This window comes from Pleurodeles waltl, chromosome 3_2 (assembly GCF_031143425.1).
Source record: "Pleurodeles waltl isolate 20211129_DDA chromosome 3_2, aPleWal1.hap1.20221129, whole genome shotgun sequence".
Classification (NCBI taxonomy): Eukaryota; Metazoa; Chordata; class Amphibia; order Caudata; family Salamandridae; genus Pleurodeles; species Pleurodeles waltl.
Window position 1 is genome coordinate 25,883,626 of NC_090441.1, and position 21,402 is coordinate 25,905,027.

Sequence of the window (21,402 nt, forward strand, 5' to 3'; positions counted from 1 at the left end):
CCAGGACTGGATTGGCACCTCTTGGCAGGACAGGACTCACAGTTGGCAGAGTCCAGCAGCTGAGCAGAGTTGTAGGAGGTCTTTAATGGTTCTGAGAGTTCAGAACAGGATTCAAGCCAACAAGCCCTTAGAGTCACTTAAGTTCTTTAGAGGATGTAGAGAGGCACGTCCAGTCCTTCTCACTCCCAGGCAAGATGCAGCAGGCAGCAAGCCAGCACAGCAGAGCAGTTCAGCAAAGTGGCATACCCTCCTGGCAGCACAGCAGTCCTTCTTCCTGGTAGGATGTCCTCAGATCCAGAAGTGTACTGATTTGGAGGGGTTTGGGGTCCAGTACTTATACCCAGTTGATCCTTTCAAGTGGGGGAGACTTCAAAGAGAGGCATTTGGAGCGCTCAAGGGCCCTACCCTTCCTTACCTGGCTCCAGACAATCTACAGTGGGTTATGCAGGTCCCTGTACAGCCCTATTCAGGTGCAAGTGTCAGCTCCTGCCTCCGATCTAGCCCAGTAAAGCCCATCAACCTAGTAATGAGTCATCTGGATATAAATGTCACACCCCAGCTGCCTTTGTGTGTGACTATGTAGAGGGAATGCACAAAGCCCAACTGTCATCCCCTCAGACATGTATTCAGAGACAGGCACAGAATGGTTAAAGTAAGGAAATGCCAACTTTCTAAAAATGGCATTTTCAGACTTACAATTTAAAATACAACTTCACCATAATTTGTGATTTTAAATTGTGAGTCCAGAGACACTAAACTCTAAATATCTGTCGATTGGGTACTGCACTTAAAGACTGTTTCCCCAAGATGGGCCTTGCAGAAGGGAAAAGCAAATGTCATCGTTTTTCACTAACAGGACAACTTGAAGGTACATGCCCAACTTTTCAACTACACTGCACCCTGCCCATGAGGGCCTACTTTAGGGGTGACTTACATGTATTAAAAAGGAACATTTGGGTGCACTTGCCAGGTCGAATTGGCATTTTAAAACTGCACCCATAGGCTTTGCAGTGGCAGGCTTAAGACATGTTTAAAGTAGGCCCACTAATAGCACTTAATTTGTAGGCCCTGGGCACATATAGTGCACTTAAGTAGGGAGGTACAAGTAAATTAAATATGCCAAATGGGGATAAGCCAATGCCACCATGTTTAGAGTACAGAGCACCTGCACTTTAGCAGTGGTAGAGTACACAGAATCGTAAAACCTGGAAAAATGAAGTAAAAAACAGCAGGTCAGCAGGCAGGAAGTCAGGGGAAACCACACCAGGTGCCACATCTAACAGGCCCGTTGCCAGGTCTAACAATAACCAATTTTGAGATATAAAGGGGCTACAGGCATATCAGGGCGACATCTTGGTCTTTGTGAAAAGTGTTGAGGAACACAATCAAATTTTAAAGAAAGTATTGTCAATTCTGTCACAGGGAGGTGTGACAAGTGTAAGTTTGCAACTGACGAATTAGAATATTAAGTCATACTATTTCCTCATCAGGGATAAAACCGAAGCTGTGTCTGATTAAAGCTATCTGAGGTGCCAAGCTGCCGAGGGACAGAGATACCCTTTGATGAGTTAAGGGGCTAGCAGAGTACTATGCCCTGTTTGTAAAATGTTATGTTCAAATTGTAGAACCATTGCGAGCCTTGTTAAGGAAGGGGCATAAATCTCTGTGGACAAGCAAATTGGATGTTGTGTTTGACAATGTGAAAAGGTTAATGGAGGATGCACTGCTTTGAGTGCATCCCACGAAAGGACTAGAACTGTTATTACCATTGATGCCATTTTGGGGGGTGTACTCAGTTAGATGGTAGTTGTAAAATAAGAGTAGCATTTGCATCCGGGACATTGAAACAAAGTGAGTGTCATTACAGCACCATTGACTCTGAGGCACTTTCATGCATATGGGCTGTACAGACGTTTAAGACGTGCATATGGAGTTGCAAATTTGAGTTGCTAAATGATCATAAACCCTTGGTGCACATTCTAAATGGAGGTGGTTTGGGAAATATGTCAGCAAGATTGATAAAGTTGGTTTCTGAACTTCAAAAATACAATTTTGCGGTCAAACATCTGTCTGGGGGAAAATGTCTGTGCTGATTGCTTGTAATGTATGCCTTTAGAAGACGTTGAAGAGGATGATTGTTTAGGCAATAATGAAGGTGTTATGGCTGTTTTGGATGCCATCATTGAGTGCAATACCATTATAACTGAGAAATATTGAATGGATGCATATCGAAGTGAGGGAAATTTACAGAAGGTCAATGAGTTTATCGTGAAGGGCTGGCCTGAAGGTAGGTGTTTGTCAGGGTAATTAAAAACATTCATGCAGGTATCAGAGTTGTCTGTAGTGAATGGAATTATTTTGAGAGGCAATTTGTTTGTCCCACCTGTAAAGATTACAGAATGATATCATTCTGATGGCCCATCAAAGACATTTGGGTATGACCAAGACTTGCAAAAGAATTAAACAGCACTATTGACTTGGTAAAGAATTAAACAGCACTATTGATGGCCTTCCTTGGACAGCCAGGTCAGGTTTCTTTTTGATAAATGTTCTGAATGTTTGCTTTCAGACAAACACCCGAAGACAGCCGACAATTACTCCAAGTGGATGTATTTGTCTTTTGTGGAATCTCCAAGTACTGAATCTGTCATCAATTTTCTCGTACATGTGTTTAATTCCATTTTCTTTCCTGTCTGTCAGTGAAGCATTTGTTACCAGAGTCTTTGGTTCTGAAGAGTTGGGCTTCTACTTATTTATTTTAGTTGGAACGTGGACGTTTATATGGCTCTCCATGGTTTTCTGTACTTTTCTTCAAATCTGTCAATATAAATTTTTCAAGTAGATGTAATGCTGTATTCGTTAGAAAAGGCATAAATCTTGATTTTAGTTTTTAATTCTCTGCAATTTACATGTGCTTATTGTCATATGGGGAAACTGAAACATTGTCTGGACCAATCATGTATGACGCTGTCGTCAGACAAATGCAATTGGCAACAAAATATAGTGTATGAGAGGAGTGTTGTAAGCTACAACTTTCAGTAATTTCAGGCAAAAGAACTAGAGCTCAAGATAGTGCTTGATGTAAAGGAGTTATTTTTTAGCCACACTCTTCATACATGCAACTCTCTTTTTTCAAACTGTTCTTCAACAGTTGTACACAGCAATGACTGCAGTAAGCTTTGCTTCAATGGTGAATCTCAGCAGCTTGAAACCATAGAATAAAAATGGCCAGAATGAAAACAGAAACACTGTTAAAAATTAGCCTTGTATATTCCACAGACTACATACACATTCTTACTTGAAGCATGCACTGAAAAACCTAAGTCTCTGAGTGTAGCTAACACTTACATTTTGTAGGTTGTAGAACACAATGTAAATGTGATGGGAGACCACATGGTTATTAAGGTATAGAAATGATAGCAATGTGTAGTAGGCACTTGGTAAGGGGACAGAAGAATACAGTGGGTCTGCAGTTCAGAAGGATAAGAAGGAGAACTCAAACCTATGCTCATTTGGAAAATTGGTTAGCAGTCCCCCCCTTCTACCACTAGAAACCAGTGAGGGTGAAGAAGGTCTTAGATGACTTGATGGAGACTTTTTAGAAAACATTTAAATAAAGTACAGAGGTGTCAGATGCCAGGTGATCTTCATCCTATAGTTGACTGAGATGACTGAAAGTTTTCTTGCAGAGATGTGAGACCCCCCTAGTGAACACTGGTAGGACTCTTGTTGCTTGGATCTGGAAGGATCCATTTGAATGAGCTGGTCTAGGTTGAACAAATGATAAGTGCCACTGTTCTATTGAGAGAGGGAATCTCAGTGTGTGTCGATGTGATTGTGGTCAATGGTACTAGAGAGGTCAAGCAGGACTAGGAGGCAGGGATTATTGTTGTCTGTCATCAACTACAACTTGGATAGCTGCTGACTCATTACAGCAGTGTGGTTAGCAGAAGTACTTATAGTCACAGAAAAGAGAATTGTTTATTTTGTTTTGTAATTGGATGCAGATCTTTCTGAGGAAGGGTAAATGTGTTATTGGGTTGAGATTGCTTTTTTCAGTGACAAGATTTGTCCAATTTTGAGCTTGCTATCGAAGATGAACAGTTATATCAGTGATTCACTATTTCAGATTTTCACTATTTTGGTGATTGAAGGGTATCTTAAGTTGTAGAGTTTTTGAGGGAAGTAAGAATGATGGCAAGATTTACGTTTATGAGCATTTTGATGGGGACCCTTTTGAAATGTCACTAAGATGTGTGGTAGGCATGGTGGCATGCCAGTTGTATCTTTAGTGCTGTCGATCTTTCCTACTTTGCTGATGAAGAACTGATGGCTTTGACTGGAGAGATAGGATTTGAGATGGGACTTACAAGTTGCAACCAATGGCTCAAAACGTTGTGAGTTTAAAGCTTGTACACGCACATTGAATGAGGAATCATTTGCCTCAAGTGTTGAAACCTAACTAAAAAATTATATAGTGCCGTAGCACAGCTAAAAAAGATATTGTTAGAGCGTAAATTTTATTAATGCTTTCAGTGACCCAGACATCAGCAGATGGTGTCATAATTAACAGCCCAACATAGAAAAGCTGCACAGAAATGCATTTTAAAATAAATTGTTAATGTTTTTATCTGGGATGGTCACACTTGTGCCTATCAGATTTAACAATGTGCTAATAAGATGTAAATGATGTTAAAGTATATCTTAGACTATTTATTAATTGCTAGTATCGAAATTAATTTTGTAATGTTTAATGTGTGATTTATGAGCTTAATAGACTTGGCATTAAATTAAATGCTCTTCTCTGTTATATATAACATGATGCCACACCAAGTTTGCAATACTTATTAAAAGGTTTTACATATTTACATATTCTGATGGTATATTATTAATGCAGAATTTATAAGTTTGCATATTATGTACGTTTTATTCACAAATATATTCATGCATTATATTTCTTGTGTTAGCATAACTAGGCCTGCAGAGCTCGTATTTTGCAGTCATATACAGTGATCTATTATTGTTCTTTCTAACATTACATTTTCCTCTAGGTTCTGTTCCCATGAAATGCTGTGCAAGTAGCAATAGGTTCTTTGTTTGATTACACAGTGACTTTTCGTTTAGTAACCTTGAAAAAGGAACATCCAGGCCTGTGGATATAACTTGAAATAAATTGTTTCAACTAAACTGCAGATTGACATGGGACTAAGACAAGTCCATTGTACACCCTGGGAAGAAACTGGATTGGTTCAAAAGAAAATACATTGTTATTGAACTGTTTGGATTCACAGAGAGAGAGGAGATGATCCCAGACCAAACCTGGGAAATACCGGACTGTTGCAACCTGACATTGTATTGATTTTTGGTTGGATGATGCCTCTTTTGAGTAATGTGAGGCCACTGAAGTGACAAATCAGTCTTTTGTGTGCTTTTGTATAGGGATAGACTTTGTAAGTTCCAGGCAGTCTTTCCTTGGCTCTTGACCCCGCTGTTCTCTGTGCAGCTCGTGTTCTGCACTTCCCTGATGGTGCTTCTAATGGACGTTGCTGCTGATCTAATGCTTTGCTGATAAAGAATTGTTGAATGCTGACCCTAGGAGAGATATATCTCCTGGATGATTGCCTTTTCCCTTGACATATCTTTCTTTTTCTAGAATAGAAGCTGACAGTTGACACTCACTCTTTTGATTTTTCTAGTTAGTAATCTATAGCCCTAGATATATTTTTTCAAATTATTTTTGTGTTCTTTTGGATTTTTCCCACATGTGTTAGCCCGTCCCCACACATGCATTTCCTAATTTAGTAAACTGTAGGGATAAACTATGTTCAACCCGAATTGTGTTCTCTGCTTGAATTGATTTGACAAATGCTAACACAGTCTGATCTGAAATATGTTTTTGTGGTGCAAGTTATTTCTTTAATGATATGTATTATTCTTCTTGGATGCTAATTATATTAAATTTGTTTTGCTGCTTTGGGCAACCAATGATGTTGGTTTATCTGTATAATTTGATTTTGCGCAGTCTTCATGACATTAGTTTTGAGGTTATAAAATAAAGCTTTGAAACCTTTCATTGACTGGAGTCTCCTTCCGTGGCTTCATTGGCCATGGTGTCTACATTGTTTTGGAGGTGTTAATGTAAATTTGTGTATGGTTCACCACACTCTCACTGGGATAAAAGTTCTGTCGACCTAAGTGAAGTGTTTGATTCCTGTGAAGGATGAAAAACGGACTCGCAATATCTTGACTTTTATATATTGATCGAATTAATTTAGCAAATTGCTCCTGATTTGTCCTGGGTACCCTCAAAGCCAATATTCCATGAAATAAAGGAATAAATTCACTCATTTAAAGAAACAATGGACTATTAATTAGAGAATTGTAAATCAGACAAACCCAAGTTTGGATGAAGTTTTCGGATTATATAAGTTAGCTCCAAGCACCTGATTACAAGTACCCCAGTGTTTCCTTTGCAGGTGCAGAGAATGCAGTTGCTGTCTCTGATGAGATAGTAAGTTTCCTTTGATCCATCCCAGAGGTAGGTGGGGAAATTCAATGGCGTCTGTTTTCTGATCCTCTGATCCTCAGTCTGGGCTCGCACAGGTCACCATGGTGGCCTCTGTTCTTGATGACACCATCAACCAGGCTCTGTTTCTTGTCATTTCAGGTGACCCTTTCTGGCATACAGGGTCACCATTCCTATTCTGCACATCGGCCAATGACACAGTCAGCACGGCAGCAAGATCCTCTTCACAGCAATCCCCTCTGGCTTATGGGGTGGAAAACTCTCAAGCCACTTATGGGCAATGGCCAAATCAGCACGGCTGAATTCATGGTGGCCCACTCTGGTGTATGGGACCACAAAATCACACACTGCACATGGGCAACAGCCCGATCAGCATTGTTATTCTCTCCTCATAGCTTGCTACAGGGATACAATCACTAGGATGCCCCACTGGACCTTGCTTCCTCCAGCATCTTCTTTTCCTCACAGGGCACACTGGTGTTGGCAAGCAGACAGGTGTTGGTGCTCCAGGCTCCAGGGGCAGGTGGTCTTGGATTTTCCCTAGGTGGTGTCCCTTCACCCAGCTGGGAGAAAGGCAGACCTTAACCCTCAGTCCAGGTCACAGACAGAAGTCTTGTAGAGATTCTCCTCCTTGCACAGCCCGACTCGATGCTTGACAGATGTCAATTTTGGGGAGCTCAAGTTCCCCTTTTTATAGTTCATTTCCAGTCACCAAATGTGATGGAGACTTTGAAGTTTGTGTTGGGGGTCTACTTCCTTTGAAACTGCCCTCTGCTCTGCCGTGCCCTTCCTCCAGAAACAGTCTGTCACAGCAGGAGTGACTCCAACTCTGATAGCCCCACAACACAGGTCATGGGAGTGACTAGATGTTCACTCCTGGACTTCAGCCTCAGTGATATATGTATAAAAGGTTACCCTAGGGCCTCGGCCCTACTCTTTATGATTTACTTTTAAACTCCACATCTTCCTGAGATGTGCCCAGGCCCCTTCCCAGTGACCTCTCTCTAAATCAAACTGCACCCTTTGAAGTGTACTGAAGACAAAGTGCACCCTTTGAAGTGTACTGAAGACAAAGTGCACCCTTTGAAGTGTACTGAAAAGCATGGCTCTTCTTCCTCCAGTCTGTGTCCCACTCAGCTCACAGGAATGCAGCAATCAACAAATCTGTCTGGCAGGTTCCTGTACCGCCTCATGATCCTCCAGCCAGCCCTGGGTTGACCAAAATGGTACCCAGAATATTCCATGTATTATACCACATATACACCCAGCACCTGAATACTACACATACGCTCTGAACAGCATCCACAAAGTGTGAGTTAAGCACACAGCAGTCAAACCTTAAATGAGTGAGCCTGCAGACCTCACTCCAGTAATACAAGCAAAAAGGACTATTCACTTTTACTGATCCCTACATGATATGAAGCCACCATGGCACTCGTGCTACTTGACTCCTGGCAAAAGCAGCAGTCTTTTACTACTATATGGCTAGTACTTTGGACGCCTCTCCCAGTCCAACAAGACTGCAATACACGAACCAGGTCTTGGTGCACATACATGATCCATGTTCACACATTACAACAAAAATCAGCACCTGTGATCATTGCAGCAGGAGCACTCAGGGCAGGGGTACATGTCCGTTATCGTGCGCAGGACTTTTCCTTCCCAGCACACCCACACAAAGTGCTTTCTCTCCATAAATGTGAATCTTCCTTTGAGGCTGTCTCCTTGATGGTAGAGTATGCACACTGAAGGCACCTGCGTACTTTGGAGCAGTTGTCCTTTGTGATTCCTTGCACTGGTGCTTCAGGCTAATGAAATTGGAACGAATTGGAGGTTCTGATACTGAACAGAGGCTCTATGTGGGCTGATTCTCAGTTTATAACTACACAACATCGCTGTGCTGAATATTTTCTTTTTTATAAATAGAATGTTATTGTTTTGAAAAATCTGCCACGATAATAATGTCTAGCCATACACATTTGGATAAATAACAGATGCACTACATGAGAGACATCACTGTGATTTTTTTCTAGGACAGTCCCCGATAATGCAGCCATTTCACTCAAATCTTCCTGAGTTTCTTGGGACATCCAGGTACAAAGCACTTCTTCTAGCAAGGCACACCAGTCCAGCACCCTTTCCCATAGGACGAACGGAGGAGAAGAGGCCGAGCTGCAGAGCTTTGCAATGTCTCTTTTCTACAATACGGTTCAAATCCCAACTAAGGCCCCTTTTCCGATTGTGTTGCACACCTGGTCGAGTATTCCTGGGAGGGCTACCTCAGGCTCCTGAGCTATTATTTTACAGGCATAGCGTTTGGTACCATGTCCCAGTGAATAAAAGAAATCATGGATAAGCAATAAAGATGTACTCTTTATATGTTTTACTCGCAATATAGACAGCACACGTTGTTCTTATTTACATACTTGCTCTTCATAAATCACAAACCATAGAAATGGTTTAGCCGCAGCTCTTTATTTCAAGGGCAAATGACTACAAAATAAAAAACGCTGCCTTTAAAATCCACCATTTTTTTTTATTTCCTGCAGGAATCACCATTTGACCAGACCAAAGGTATACTGGAACCCAAATCTGGGCACCAAAATTCCATATTATTGCTAAATTCATGAGAAAGGTAAATGTCTGAAATGTGCATAATCAGGATGAAGAATTCCATGTTAATTTGTAGTTCCAGAAATTGTTTTGTCCAGGGACATTGGATCTACTCATTTGCAGGGACAGACTGACCTGTTATACAAAAAATTATTAATTATAAAACCTGCTCACTAGACAGTGTAACTGCGCATATTAACTCATGATAAGGAAAGAAAATACGCCGACTAGAGAGCAGAACTGCGTGCATGTAGTTGTCACTTTACATTGAAATTATGATTGTCGCTATGTAATTAGATTTCATTCATTTGATGAATAGAAAATAAATGTATAATTTGTCTTAAACCAGTTCGAAAGTTACATTAAAAATTCCATGGGAGGTTTGAAGTTGATTTCATGTTCATGAATATCAACTTAAATTGTTAAGATGACAAGCTTATTGTTGGAGGTATACATTCATGAATATCTGATTTTTAAGTTCATCCAAATTACTTCTCAAATTGATTGCCTGATAAGGTTATAGAAGTTAAATAATGTGCTGGAGTCACAGTAAGCATTAGGACTACATCTCCCAGAATTCTTGGGAGGCTGTTGTATTTAATGCATAGTCACGAATAATGAACTAAACATGTGACCAATACCCCTGTCGGGCAAGAGGTGTTCTGTTTGCATTTATTTTATATGGTTGCCAGTGGCAGTGTTTGGAGAAATTATCAATTTAAAAATATTATGAGACAGAAATATTGTAAATTAAATATTATGCTACACAAATATTCTGATGTAGAAATATTGTTGACCAGAATATTGTTTTTGGAGGTAAGTAATATCGTTATAAATAATACCAGTGTTTTTAATATGGCTTTTACTGATATAGTGGTTAAAAATATTGTTTTTAATTATTTTGATGTCTTAATTGATATATTAATTGAATGAGTTACTATTGTTTATATACATTTCTAATTATTGGTTAATTTTTAATAGTAATTTATAGTGTTGTAGCGGGTTGTTGGGTTTGTAGAGGTTAGAGTGGGAAGTTAATCAGTTAATGAATAATTAAGAATTATTGAATACATTTTATTTAATTGTATGATTGATATTTAGTAGGTAAGTTATGTAATACTGATTTATTTTCGTTACATGTTATTTGTGGCCTTTCAGGTTTGTAAGGGTATAGGGTGAGAAGGTAATTAAATAATAATTAGCTAACAATGTATTATTATTCATTTATTTGTTAGTTATGTAATTCATGGAATATATATTTATTTTATTTATATTTTAGTTGTGGGCTGCCTGGTTTGTAGTGGTGTAGGGTAGGAAGTTAATTAATAATAATTAACAATTTATTAATTGGTAATTAATTATTTAATCGATTTTCAATGACATAAAATATGGCATGCTAATTTATGTTACTTATATTTTAGTTGCGGCATGCTAGGTTTGCAGGGGTATAGGATGGGATTTACACTCCAAGTTACCAATCCTAAAGGAATGCTCTAGGTTCAGTGGTCCGGAGGTACAATGCAATTATGAGATGAAATAAGATCATTCATTGTCTGATTGCTGGAGTCACAGTCTAGTCCATATTGTCAGGAAACAATTAATGCAATAAAATCTATTTAATCAGTATTATAAAAACTATCAGAGTATAAAAATATTAAATATACTATCCCCTCTAAAGTTTAAACAACAGTAGGGAAAGTGTTGGACTTAAAAGGGGTTAATTTACTTTTCCTACTCAAGTCATGGCAATAATAGAGAAGGTGTTGGACTTCGGAGGAGTTGATTTGCTATTCCTACTCCAGCCTATGCAACAGTAGGGAAAGTGTTGGATTTCAGAGGGGTGGCATTTACTATTCCCACTCCAGTCTGCATGACAGTAGGGAAAGTGTTGGACTTTGGAGAGGTTAAATGTAGTATTCCCGCTCCAGACAACACAAGAGTAGGGAAAACATTCGTCACTGTAATTCCCCTTTGACTGAGTAAGAATTTGTACCCTTCATTTGTTTACTTTTACTTGTACCGATATGGAATCAGTTTGAAACAAACCGACTAGGTTGATATAACTTAATACACGGTAACGACCATCGGGGGATGATCTTTCAAAAACATTATTTTCTGTGCTTATTATTATTCTAGGAGTGACAATTTTTGTTTATTCTGAGAAATCTTTATTACTTAACTTGATGGCCAGTTTCTTATATTTCTAATGGCACATATTGCCCATGGTTCTAACTTCTCTAATTAGAAAATGGTTTGGCCTTTTGTCTGTCTTTTTTTCCACCAGATGTATTAGGAATATAAATTTCAAGAATTTCTAACTCATGATCAATCGGAAACTGAATAGGTATGTTTATATTCAACAATTGCTGATTATCACATGACCACACAGGCACTAAGCTGTTTCTCAACACCGGGGTATATCACAACTATCGTATTCTATATAATATTTTCTTCTTTTGACCCCTCTACACATTTTAATATATATCCTTTAATTTCGAGTCACAAATAGATTCCCTTGCTAGTTACTTACGTCACACCATTAGGGTTTCACTGTGGACTAGATACTTCCAAGGACTGACTGTTGCACATTCATTTATATAAGTATATGTGCATTTTTAACCTTTTTTAGATTTCTATTTTTATTCACTTTTATGTTTTGTCACATTATCATGTATGTTTTGTCTCTACTCTGTATTTAAGTGTTTTTTTGTATGTTTATTTTATTACACATTATGTTACAGCCCTGAAGAAGCCCTCGGTTAAAGGGCGAAACGCGTTTGGCTGTTGGTTGTTTTCAATATGGAAGAAAATAATGGAAGAAAATAAAAAGAAGACTTGATGTATTCACACTACAAGAGAATTGGACTTTCTTTACATACAATCTGATTACTGTTCATGAGTAGTGCACCACCATTATGATTTTCATTTGGTTTCTGTTAACCTTTTGAGTGTCTTTGCAGCAGGTGCTCTGGTGGAGTTGCACACCTTTGTTATTCAAATACCCCAATTATTTGATAGTTGGGAACCTATAGGGATTAGTGCGTTTCGTATGAGCCTGCTGCGCCTTGGGCTAATATTACCTCACTAAAGTCCAACACTTTCCCAACTGTTGCACAGATTGGAGTGGGAGTAGTAAATTTTACCCCTCTGAAGTCCAAAACGTTCCCTACTGTTGTGCTATTTGGAGTGGGAATAGTAAATGTTACCCCTCTGAAACTGAATAAAAGTAGGTAGAAACGTAATATGGTAGTTGCTCGCACTATGTGAAATATAAAACAAACTGGCACACTCAATGGATAATGTTGTCAGTTATGTCATAAATGATTTCATAGAACATGTCATGAGTGATGTCATATGTGAGGCCATAAGCAGTGCATGGCTGGGGCACAAGTTATAGTTAGCGCTACAAGAATCTCACAGGATAGCAGCATTTTTGCCTATTTTTTTGGTCCGGGGGGGGTCCTTCCTCCCTGTCCCCTTATACTGTGTTTTTTAAGTTCAGGACAAGGGGGCTAAGACCTACGAGTCCTGTAATGGCTACCAGCAACATTTTTCTCATGTTGCTAGCAGCCAATCAGAGCGCTCGCACGAGCGAGATGCTCCAAAGGGAAATAAAGCACCCTGGACTCCATTTTTAAATTGGTGCCCCTGCAAGAGTCTCTCCAGATTCTCGCAAACCCAACCATCCAGATATACAATCATTTTTGACCCTTCATTTTTCAAAACCCAAATCACAAAAAGCACAATCTACGGACCAAGATCTAGCTTACTGCTGAATCTGGTGTTATTCCGTTCTGCAGTTTTTGCTGTAGACTTGTCTAAAGAAGTGTATGGAAAATGTATGAGGATTTTGCATTTTGTGACACCCCCCCTTTTTTATTGGAGTCCAAAAACTCAGCTCACCCCGCCAGCGGAGCGGAGCTCACCCAGTGCTTGCTGCAGCCCAGTATGGGCTGCACAGCACCAGTGCAGACAGCCTGCGCTGTGCAGCTCATAACTGGACTGCAGGATGCACTGGAGCACAGAGGGAGGCATCCGCTGCAGCGAGAGACTCATTGCTGTTGGGTGAGGAGGAGAGGAGGACCCCCGGGAAGACCCAGGCACACTGGGCACAAACAAGGACTGAAATTGAAGCTTTTGCTGCCTGTGGCCCTGGCCTGAAACCAGGCCAGGACCCTAGGCAGTGAAAGCTGGCTGATCAGACCCCACATTGCTCAGCACTTCCGATATCAGGTGCATTCAGGAGTCCGTGAGTCACAGAACTCTGCCTTCGCAGAATTCCACAGAGTTTTTTTCAACTCCACAGAATTCCGCGGAGTCGGACTCTGTGAACTCTGCCCAGGCCTACAGATCACCCTGAAACTTTCCAGGAAGGAGCGGAGGCAGATGAACATTTTTTTTTGAAGTTTTGTGAAGATTCATCAAATGGGGCCAAAATGATTAGCAAACCAAGAAACGTTCTTTCTATGGGAAAGCAGACCTAACTATAACTATCCAGTGATGACCCGCCTACGTCATATACATATATATATATATATATATATATATATATATATATATATATATATATATATATATATAACAAAAATAGCTAAGGCACCAGATCCATCCAAACACTTTCTTCCAGAGTGAACACCAACTCTCCTTTTTCTGACGCGTTTCGGCTCCAACTGCCTTGATCACAGGTGAGACAATGAAAGTGATCACAAAGCCAGTGCTTTTTAAATTGCTGATCATGTGACTTGATAATCACGAACTCCATGTCCCAAGGTGCACCATTCCATGTACTTAAACTCTGGTGCTGAATCCTTGTACTGCATAAAATAGCGTTTTAGGCACCAAAGTTACAATGTATACTGGAAAAGTGTCCTTGTTTAAAGTTGTTGCCCATATTCCTCTCGTTATAAGGAGGTCCCAAACAGCTAGAAGGGAGGTAAAATACCTCTCTCCCATCCCTTGCTCACCTCAGTTTGACCTTCTGTTTCGGATAAATGCCGTGGTTCTCACTGAGGAAAGCGGGTCGGGCCCCTTCAATATAAATCTTCGCCCTTCGCCCTTTTGCGGAGGCTGCCCTGTCAGGGTCTGTGGCCCCTTAATGGAGCGTGTTGTACAAAGATATATATATATATATATCGTCAAAGGCTATAACACAGTCGATGAGAAGGAAGAATATAAGATATGCAGCTTCTTATCATGGGGTGGGTGCAAAGCATGGAAATGCAACTCAAAAGTCAGAGATCATAAGGTTCTGCATAGGAAGGAGAAATATAACATTACCCAACATTTGACCTGTAAATCTGACTTTGCAATCTATAGAATAGCATGCCCTTGTGCTACAAGATACATAGGTAGTACTACATTTCTAATGAAATAGCACATCTTAACCCCTTAGCTGCTGGGCCTTTTCCCCCCCAGTGCTGAGCCCTTTTTTGGCTATTTGGGGTAGTTCGCGCTTAGGGCTTCATAACTTTTTGTCCACATAAGCTAACCACGCCAAATTTGCGTCCTTTTTTTCCAACATCCTAGGGATTCTAATGGTACCCAGAGTTTGTGGTTTACCCTGGAGGAGACCAAGAAAATAGCCAAAATACAGTGAAAATTTAGTTTTTTCCAAAAAAATGGGAAAAAAGGGCCGCCGAAGAAGGCTTGTGGTTTTTTCCCTGAAAATGCCATCAACAAAGGGTTTCTGGTGCTGAAATCACTATCTCCCCACCTTTCAGGAACAGGCAGACTTGAATCAGAAAACCACATTTTCCAACACAAATTTGGCATTTTACTGGGACATACCCCATTTTTACTATTTTTGGTGCTTTCAACCTCCTTCCAGTTAGTGACAGGAATGGGTGTGAAACCAATGCTGGATCCCGGAAAGCTAAACATTTCTGAAAACTAGACAAAATTCTGAATTCAGCAAGGGGTCATTTGTGTAGATCCTACAAGGTTTTCCTACAGAAAATAACAGCTGAAATAAAAAAATATTGAAATTGAGCTGAAAACAACAGCCATTTTTCTTTATGTTTTACTCTGTAACTTTTTCCTGCGATGTCAGATTTCTGAAAGCAATATACCGTTTTGTCTGCTGGACTCTTCTGGTTGCGGGGATATAAAGGGCTTATAGGTTCATCAAGAACCCTAGGTACCCAGAGCCAATAAATGAGGTGCACCCTGCAGTTGGTTTTCATTCTATACTGGGTATACAGCAATTCATTTGCTGAAATATGAGGAGTGAAAAAGAGGTATCAAGAAAACCTTTGCATTTCCAAAATGGGATCAAGATAAGGTTTTGAGGAGCAGTGGTTATTTGCACATCTTTGAATTCCGAGGTGCCCATACTAGCATGTGAATTGCAGGGCATTTCTCAAATAGACGTCTTTTTTACACACTCTCTTATATTTGGAAGGAAAAAATGTAGAGAAAGATAAGGGGCAATAACACTTGTTTTGCTATTCTATGTTCCCCCAAGTCTCCCGAAAAAAATGATACCTCACTTGTGTGGGTAGGCCTAGCGCCCGCGACAGGAAATGCCCCAAAACACAACGTGGACACATCCCATTTTTTCACAAAATACAGAGCTGTTTTTTTGCAAAGTGCCTACCTGTGGATTATGGCCTCTAGCTCAGCCGGCACATAGGGAAACCTACCAAACCTGTACATTTTTGAAAACTAGAGACCTAGGGGAATCCAAGATGGGGTGACTCGCGGGGCTCTGACCAGGTTCTGTTACCCAGAATCCTTTGCAAACCTCAAAAAGTGGCTAAAAAAACAAGTTTTCCTCACATTTCGGTGACAGAAAGTTCTGGAATCTGAGAGGAGCCTCAAATTTCCTTCCACCCAGCGTCCCCCCAAGTCTCCCGATAAAAATGATACCTCACTTGTGTGGGTAGGCCTAGCGCCCGCGACAGGAAATGCCCCAAAACACAACGTGGACACATCACAGAAAACAGAGCTGTTTTTTGCAAAGTGCCTACCTGTAGATTTTGGCCTCTAGCTCAGCCGGCACCTAGGGAAACCTACCAAACCTGTACATTTTTGAAAACTAGAGACCTAGGGGAATCCAAGATGGGGTGACTCGCGGGGCTCTGACCAGGTTCTGTTACCCAGAATCCTTTGCAAACCTCAAAAAGTGGCTAAAAAAACAAGTTTTCCTCACATTTCGGTGACAGAAAGTTCTGGAATCGGAGAGGAGCCTCAAATTTCCTTCCACCCAGCGTCCCCCCAAGTCTCCCGATAAAAATGATACCTCACTTGTGTGGGTAGGCCTAGCGCCCGCGACAGGAAATGCCCCAAACACAACGTGGACACATCACAGAAAACAGAGCTGTTTTTTGCAAAGTGCCTACCTGTAGATTTTGGCCTCTAGCTCAGCCGGCACCTAGGGAAACCTACCAAACCTGTACATTTTTTAAAACTAGAGACCTAGGGGAATCCAAGATGGGGTGACTCGCGGGGCTCTGACCAGGTTCTGTTACCCAGAATCCTTTGCAAACCTCAAAAAGTGGCTAAAAAAACAAGTTTTCCTCACATTTCGGTGACAGAAAGTTCTGGAATCGGAGAGGAGCCTCAAATTTCCTTCCACCCAGCGTCCCCCCAAGTCTCCCGATAAAAATGATACCTCACTTGCGTGGGTAGGCCTAGCGCCCGCGACAGGAAATGCCCCAAAACACAACGTGGACACATCACAGAAAACAGAGCTGTTTTTTGCAAAGTGCCTACCTGTAGATTTTGGCCTCTAGCTCAGCCGGCACCTAGGGAAACCTACCAAACCTGTACATTTTTGAAAACTAGAGACCTAGGGGAATCCAAGATGGGGTGACTCGCGGGGCTCTGACCAGGTTCTGTTACCCAGAATCCTTTGCAAACCTCAAAAAGTGGCTAAAAAAACAAGTTTTCCTCACATTTCGGTGACAGAAAGTTCTGGAATCGGAGAGGAGCCTCAAATTTCCTTCCACCCAGCGTCCCCCCCAAGTCTCCCGATAAAAATGATACCTCACTTGTGTGGGTAGGCCTAGCGCACGCGACAGGAAATGCCCCAAAACACAACGTGGACACATCACAGAAAACAGAGCTGTTTTTTGCAAAGTGCCTACCTGTAGATTTTGGCCTCTAGCTCAGCCGGCACCTAGGGAAACCTACCAAACCTGTACATTTTTTAAAACTAGAGACCTAGGGGAATCCAAGATGGGGTGACTCGCGGGGCTCTGACCAGGTTCTGTTACCCAGAATCCTTTGCAAACCTCAAAAAGTGGCTAAAAAAACAAGTTTTCCTCACATTTCGGTGACAGAAAGTTCTGGAATCTGAGAGGAGCCTCAAATTTCCTTCCACCCAGCGTCCCCCCAAGTCTCCCGATAAAAATGATACCTCACTTGTGTGGGTAGGCCTAGCGCCCGCGACAGGAAATGCCCCAAAACACAACGTGGACACATCACAGAAAACAGAGCTGTTTTTTGCAAAGTGCCTACCTGTAGATTTTGGCCTCTAGCTCAGCCGGCACCTAGGGAAACCTACCAAACCTGTACATTTTTGAAAACTAGAGACCTAGGGGAATCCAAGATGGGGTGACTCGCGGGGCTCTGACCAGGTTCTGTTACCCAGAATCCTTTGCAAACCTCAAAAAGTGGCTAAAAAAACAAGTTTTCCTCACATTTCGGTGACAGAAAGTTCTGGAATCGGAGAGGAGCCTCAAATTTCCTTCCACCCAGCGTCCCCCCAAGTCTCCCGATAAAAATGATACCTCACTTGTGTGGGTAGGCCTAGCGCCCGCGACAGGAAATGCCCCAAACACAACGTGGACACATCACAGAAAACAGAGCTGTTTTTTGCAAAGTGCCTACCTGTAGATTTTGGCCTCTAGCTCAGCCGGCACCTAGGGAAACCTACCAAACCTGTACATTTTTTAAAACTAGAGACCTAGGGGAATCCAAGATGGGGTGACTCGCGGGGCTCTGACCAGGTTCTGTTACCCAGAATCCTTTGCAAACCTCAAAAAGTGGCTAAAAAAACAAGTTTTCCTCACATTTCGGTGACAGAAAGTTCTGGAATCGGAGAGGAGCCTCAAATTTCCTTCCACCCAGCGTCCCCCCAAGTCTCCCGATAAAAATGATACCTCACTTGTGTGGGTAGGCCTAGCGCCCGCGACAGGAAATGCCCCAAAACACAACGTGGACACATCACAGAAAACAGAGCTGTTTTTTGCAAAGTGCCTACCTGTAGATTTTGGCCTCTAGCTCAGCCGGCACCTAGGGAAACCTACCAAACCTGTACATTTTTGAAAACTAGAGACCTAGGGGAATCCAAGATGGGGTGACTCGCGGGGCTCTGACCAGGTTCTGTTACCCAGAATCCTTTGCAAACCTCAAAAAGTGGCTAAAAAAACAAGTTTTCCTCACATTTCGGTGACAGAAAGTTCTGGAATCGGAGAGGAGCCTCAAATTTCCTTCCACCCAGCGTCCCCCCCAAGTCTCCCGATAAAAATGATACCTCACTTGTGTGGGTAGGCCTAGCGCACGCGACAGGAAATGCCCCAAAACACAACGTGGACACATCACAGAAAACAGAGCTGTTTTTTGCAAAGTGCCTACCTGTAGATTTTGGCCTCTAGCTCAGCCGTCACCTAGGGAAACCTACCAAACCTGTACATTTCTGAAAACTAGAGACCTAGGGGAATCCAAGATGGGGTGACTCGCGGGGCTCGGACCAGGTTCTGTTACCCAGAATCCTTTGCAAACCTCAAAAAGTGGCTAAAAAAACAAGTTTTCCTCACATTTCGGTGACAGAAAGTTCTGGAATCGGAGAGGAGCCTCAAATTTCCTTCCACCCAGCGTCCCCCCAAGTCTCCCGATAAAAATGATACCTCACTTGTGTGGGTAGGCCTAGCGCCCGCGACAGGAAATGCCCCAAAACACAACGTGGACACATCACAGAAAACAGAGCTGTTTTTTGCAAAGTGCCTACCTGTAGATTTTGGCCTCTAGCTCAGCCGGCACCTAGGGAAACCTACCAAACCTGTGCATTTCTGAAAACTAGAGACCTAGGGGAATCCAAGGAGGGGTGACTTGCGGGGCTCGGACCAGGTTCTGTTACCCAGAATCCTTTGCAAACCTCAAAAAGTGGCTAAAAAAACAAGTTTTCCTCACATTTCGGTGACAGAAAGTTCTGGAATCTGAGAGGAGCCACAAATTTCCTTCCACCCAGCGTTCCCCCAAGCCTCCCGATAAAAATGATACCTCACTTGTGTGGTTAGGCCTGGTGCCTGCGACAGGAATAGATCACACAACGGTCAATGTTGGTCCTTACGTGAGGCAGCTGTTGACCCTGGAGTGATCCATTCCTGACACAGACACTAGGTGTAGGCACTCAAGTGGGGTAGTGTTTTTATCAGGACAGGTGAGGAGTCACTGGGTGGTAGGAATATTGTGGATCCCAGCATATTCCTGTAGTTTGTGTGACAGAAATGCGAGAAAAATTTAGTTTTTTTTCAACATTTCAGCTTTGCAGGGTATTCTGGGTAAGAAAACTTTGGGGAAGCCACACAAGTCACACCTCTGTGGACTCCCCCGAATGTCTAGTTTCCAGAAATGTTTGGGTTTAGTGTGTTTCTCTATATGGCCGCCGAATCCAGGACCAAAAACACAGGTGCCTGCCTTACAAAACCAGTTTGTTTTGCCATGGATAATTTTGATGTCTCCACAATATGATTTGGGTGGTGGAATTTGGGGCTGAACTAAATTGGGGAGCTCCCAAGAGAGCACTCTCTCTCTGCTTGCCGCCGCATTCACCTGCTCTCTGGGTTGACCTAACCCACTATTACCCAGTTGCACAAACAGCTTGCGAAGGGACAGCAGGACTGTCCTCATCACCTCCCTCATAATGTACTGGAAGAGGAGTTATCGAATGGGACTCCTCTGACTGAAAAATCACTCCCAGAGTCTGCGCCATTGTCCTATCCCTCAGATGCTGTCTCAGTATCTGATGTCTCAGTCTCTGATCCTATGTCAGAGCGGTCCTCTATAACCCGAGTGTAGGCAGCAGTCATCCATCAAGATGCCATCTCTGCTATTGGCTAAACTGTTGCTCTAAAACACTAGCCTACGTAGACAGTCACAAAATCGATGGTGTGTGAGATACGTGCAACAGTAGAGGCCACCTTACCTGCGCTTCTTCCCTCAATCAGCACGTACTTTCAAGACACTCAAAAAACACCTTGTCACATACCATTCGTCACAGTCTTTAGCATCTCCTGCGCCCAGTCCAACAATCATTATTGGTGCTCCCACTCCCTCCTCCTCGGATTCCCTCATTACCACCCAGCAAAAGTGCCCTTCATCTCTCCATAGACTTTGCTAATGTACTCAGCTATTTACATAAAATACAGATTTGCTCTTTGCAGTAGGCATATAAACCTTCTGCGCTTCTTTATGGCACTAAAACTGCCACTAGACAAGTCGGACCCTTTTCCCCCCAGGGAAACCACACACATATTGACAAAAGTGATATATATATGACAGCCAATCACCTGAAACTCAACTCAAGCAAAACCGAAATAATCCTCTTTGGCCCACACAAAAACACCTGGGACCCCTCATGGTGGCCCACCACGCTAGGCCCTGCACCCACCCCCGCCAACCACGCACGCAACCTCAGCATCATCCTAGACTCCTCCCTCTCGATGACCCAACAAATCAACGCTCTCACCTCCTCATGCTTCAACACACTCCGTATACTGAAAAACATTCAAATGGATCCCCACAGAGACCAGAAAAACTGTCACTCACGCACACATCAGCAGCAGGCTTGATTACAGAAACGCCCTCTACGCCGGCACCACTCTAAAACTCAAGCGCAAACTACACGCATCTAGAACTCAGCAGCACGACTCATCCTCGACCTCCGCCGACACGAACACATCTCTCCACACCTCAAATCCCTCCACTGGCTCCCCATTGACAAAAGGATCACCTTCAAGATCCTCATCCTCGCACACAAATCACTCCACAACACAGGCCCTGCCTACCTCAACGAGAGTCACCTTCCACACCCCACACGAAACGTCCGCTCAGCTGACCTCTCTCTCGCCTCTGTCCCCCGCATCAAACACACCACCACCGGGGGCAGATCCTTCTCCTACCTTGCACCCAAAACCTGGAACGCCCTCACAACCCACCTTCGCAAGACCCAAAACCTACTTCTTTTCAGGAAGGGCCTCAAATCCTGGCTTTTCGAACAGTGAACCTCCCAGCCCCTTTCCCTCCCCCCTCCCCCCCCC